Source organism: Cyprinodon variegatus, unplaced genomic scaffold (genome assembly GCF_000732505.1).
Source record: "Cyprinodon variegatus isolate N-32 unplaced genomic scaffold, C_variegatus-1.0 Scaffold679, whole genome shotgun sequence".
Lineage (NCBI taxonomy): Eukaryota > Metazoa > Chordata > Actinopteri > Cyprinodontiformes > Cyprinodontidae > Cyprinodon > Cyprinodon variegatus.
Genome location: NW_015151132.1, coordinates 189,855 through 194,390, shown reverse-complemented (window position 1 = coordinate 194,390; position 4,536 = coordinate 189,855). Strand labels below are relative to the sequence as shown.

The following is a 4,536-nucleotide window of genomic DNA, read 5'->3' as shown; positions in this document are numbered from 1 at the left end:
TTCTTTTTTCTTTTTTTTTTTTTTTTTTCCATCTCATTACAGGTGTTGAAGCAGACTGAAAATGTTTTGTCAATGTCTCCTTCCTATCTCCTCTTTCTTTCATCTTTTGTCCTGTTTTTTTTCTTTTTCTTTTTCCTTCTTCTTCTTCTTCTTCTGTTTTTCTGCTCTACTTACATTGCAGTGTCCATATGAACTGTAAAACTCCCTGCATAATTATAATAAAGCAATTTATATACATGAAACAAGTGGAGCAGTATGGCAATTGCGATACCGCTACACTTGTGAAAGTAAAATCTGTTGGGCTCCTTTTGGCATCAAGACAATTATTCTTATTGCCACCTTGCCAGACAGGACACTGTAAAAAAAAAAAAAGAAATGAACAGGTCTTGCTCTGTCATCCATCACAAATAGATTTTTTCCAAATTAGTCAAATTCCTTCTAAGTGCAAACTTACTTGGCAATAAACTTGATCCTGATATCCGACACAGTGTAGTAGGGCCATCTGTCACGCCACAGACCAACAAAGCCTGTCAGAATCACCACACTAACTAAAGAGTTTCTATTTGCGATGGAACAGAGGAGGCATGATTAAAGTAGTTTGTGTAAAAGAGGGCTCTCCTGCCTTGTTGTAGCTCTGCAATAATTATCATCCTTCCTTCACCTGCCTCTGCTCGGAACTTCCCCACAGCTCTTGATTAGACTCGCATAGGCCTGCGGTACACTGTGCAATATTTTCAATTGTTTCTCAGCCCCAACTCAAATTGTGCGAATCAATCAGTCCAAACTTCAGTGCTTGTGATATATGTCTTCACATCAAGGCCAGGATACGATTTTAACAACCTACACTGTAAATCCTCAAAGACAGGTTGGGGTTTTAAACAATCCTGACATGCAACGCAATAAATAGAAGTAGCTAGTATGAAAGAAGGATAATAAGAAGATTTGCGCATGCGTAATGTGGAAAAATCAGTCTGGTCGTGTCACCACTTCAACATGCATTTTACTCATGACCAAATAATCAAACAGGTTTTATTTTCTTGCCACCCACAATTTTGATCAGGAGCTCCTCATGAGGTGCCAATCGCCTCTCGTGACCCCGTGTAATGCACAACGCACAATTTGTCCAGGAGTCAGCCCGATCCCTAAACTTGTTGCACAAATAGAAAATCAAAAATGACCCAGTGTATGCTGGGCTTTAGAGGTGGCGAGTGAATAAGGTATTTATACTTAACTTTAATTCTATTTGAGTAAGTCTTTTAGAAAATATTGCTACTGCTAAATCTGACTTCTTGAATCGCTATTTCCACCAGGGAGGTTATCTTTTTAGTTGAGTTGTATGTGTGTTTGTTTTTCTTTCTGTCCATCCGTCTGTGTCTAACACAAAGTTAGACACAGACGTAATGAATCCATTCAGTTATGAATGGATTTTAATGAAGTTTATACCAAAGGTGCACCTCAGTCCAAGGAACAATCAACTAAGTTTTCGAGACAATCCACATCACGATCCAGATGCAGGGATCTTTAAAAAGATTCTTTAACATTATGTGGCAGAGCAGGCAGTTCCTCCCTAAACCAGACAATGGCAGCAGTGACTATTGACAGCTTCAGCATCGGACTCAAATAAGTCCAGAAGTATTATACTGAAGAAAAAAACACCAGAAAGATGAGACATGCACGAAGTCTCGATCTGCTGATCAAATAAGAAAGCAGAGTGCAGAGTGAAAGAGGAAGGAGAGAGCAGAACTAACACCAGAGGCAGCAGATACACGCTGCCCCTCTCTTTCATCATGAAAGGATTTTTAACAAAGGTGCACCTCATAAGGAGGAACATTTCATTTGAATTTCGTAATGATCTAGATCATGTGAGAGTTTTAGCTATAGGTGTAAGTCACAATATAGGGCAAGCTTTGCCCCTTGGCGGAGGTCTGTGGTCGCAGAATGTTTTAGTTTCAAATAAATGTACTGAATTTATTTTAAACAAAATGTCCCAGAAAAATACAGACAGTTAACATCTATATTTAAATTAGTTTTGTTTCTTCACAAGCTTTGTTTTAATGTTCTGAGGAATCTGCAAAGGAAATGAAGGGCAGGTGAATATACAACAGCGGGTAAAATTAAAGGTGCATTGAAATAACTCATTCTAGATCCAAATGAAAGAAACCATGAAATAGGTGAATATATTTATTACAAAGTAATAAATGTGAATCAAAATGATCAAATGGAGGTCTGTATTGTAATTGTAATTAAAAAAAACTAAAAAAAGAAAAATCATATAACAAGGTGATACAACTTCTGTGGAAATTACTCTATTCAAGTCAAAAAAAAAAAAAAAAAAACCTCAGTAGAATATGTGACCTCCACATGCCTGTATGACCTCTCTTCAACACCCGGGCGCCCTCCTGATGAGGCAGCAGCTGTTATCCTAAAGGATCTCTTCCCTGACCTGAATTAAAGCATCAATCAGCCGCTGGACTGTCTGTGGTGAAACTTGGTGTTTGTGGATCGAACAGGACATGACGTTCCAGATATTCTCGAATTGGACTCAGATCTTGGGAACAAGAAGGCCAGCCTATAGTATCCATGGCCTCGTCGTGCAGAAACTGCTGACACACTTCAACCACATGAGGCCTAGTAGTACCATGCATCAGAAAAAACCCAGGATGCAATGCACCAGCAGTTGGTCTCAACATGGGTCTAAAGTTCTCATCCTGGTACTTGGTGGTAGACTCTGGCTCGCACATAAAGGCCTCCCCATACCATTACTAATCTGTTAGCAAACTGGTCATGCTAAAGGATGTTGTAGGCAGTATAACATTCTTCGCCGCTTCTCCAGACTGTTGTATTTCAGTGTCAACCTGATCTCTTCTATGAATAGCACACAGCAGTGATGGCAAATCTGCCAATTTTGCGTTCTTTCACAAATGCCAATCACCCTACATAGTTAGGGTGTCAGCACAGGCCCCATTAATGGACACTGGACTGTAATACCACCAACATGGAGTCTGTTTTCAACAGTTTAACAGAAGAAGTCACACTAGTGTCCTGGAGGTCCTTTGACAGAACCTTGGCAGAGCCCCCCTGTTCCTTCTTGCTTAGAGAGGGAGGCACATATCTTCCTGCCTAGTTGTTGTCCTCATGTACTGGCCTGTGTCCTGGTATCTCCAGAATATCTTCTCACTATATTCATTGACAACACAAACCTTGCCCTAGCTGTACCACTTCAGCAACCTCTATAGGTTGTAGACTATTTCTAATTCTACCTTTTAGTGTTACAACAGAGACAAAATGTGGCCAAAATGTTAACCAGAAGGTTGATAACAGAGAAATGATCTGTGGTAAAAAAAAAAAAAGAAAAAAGAAAAGAAAAGAAACCTGCCAAACCACTAATTTATAAAGCTTGTTTTGCTAATTGTCCCTCAGTTTCACCTGTTGTTTTATGTGTTGACAGGTAAATATTATGAAGAGTGAGTGTTGCATTCTAGTTTGACAGTTTTATTTAACAGATGTGTGGCTGAGTGTTGTTTAGGTTTTGCCTTTTTTTTTTCTTTTTAGCTGTAAACTTCACCTAAAGAAAGTGTTTGTTTCATAAGGTTAATATGACAAAATCAAACATAGTTTTTCTGCATTTAGAAATACCACAATGTGCCCAGAACTTAATCCAATGTCTTTTTAAAATATATATATTTTTTAAATGAAATAATACCAAGAGTAACTCAGTATCTCAGTTGCCTTTTTAATCAAATACTTTTTTTTACTGTAACACATTTCTTGGAAGGTTACTAAACTTCTAGTTGAATTAAAATATTTTTAAAGGAGTCCTACTTTACTTGAGTACATTTTTTGGGTACTCTACTCAAGCCTGCTGAAATCTCTATATTCAAACTCCTTGGATTCTTTTTTTCATAGCTGGTTTCTTAAATCATTAATAGTTCCATATCTCCTGTCCTTGTGCCTTGTTGTAAGTTGTATTATTTAAACTTTTCTAATCAGATTGTTTGTGTTGTGGTCCTGCTCCAATACATGACAACTGGTAGCATTGGTTCCCCCAAAATGTTCCTGCAAACATTGTAGGCCATGATATTGAGGTTGAAACATAATTCTTATCATAAAACAAACACCCATATTCTCTTCCAGAGTAAATTACATTGTAGACAAGTCCTGTCAAAGCAAAATCCAACAAAGTTTTAAAAAAAGAAACCACTGTACTTTTGTTTTTGTTTTGTTTTTTGGAATGACTATGACCTGGATGACCTAGAATCCTTATCAGCATATGTCAGAGCAAAGCATTAAAAAAATTTGATCTGATATTTTTCAACTAAACAAATAACCCCAAACACAAATGATTTTTAAGAAAAATATTCAGGTATTCAACTTAAACCCAGTTTTACATTCTTTGGAAATATTTTTCCTGTCATTTCACTTAATTCCAAATAACTTCATTCACATTCTAGTTTTGTTTTATTGTTTTATAAGTTCCAGCATCTGGGTTTGGATTTCATTTTAGCAGGGGTCATATTCTTAATGAAAAAAAAAAAA

At 37.3% G+C, this 4,536-nt stretch overlaps 1 protein-coding gene across 2 annotated transcripts in view; it reads right to left on the bottom strand.

Moving 5' to 3' along the window:
* LOC107097204 (sarcoplasmic reticulum histidine-rich calcium-binding protein-like) overlaps positions 1–4,536 on the bottom strand; it is an 11,605-nt gene that overhangs the window by 5,791 nt on the left and 1,278 nt on the right. The gene's annotated exons all lie outside the window — the stretch shown is intronic.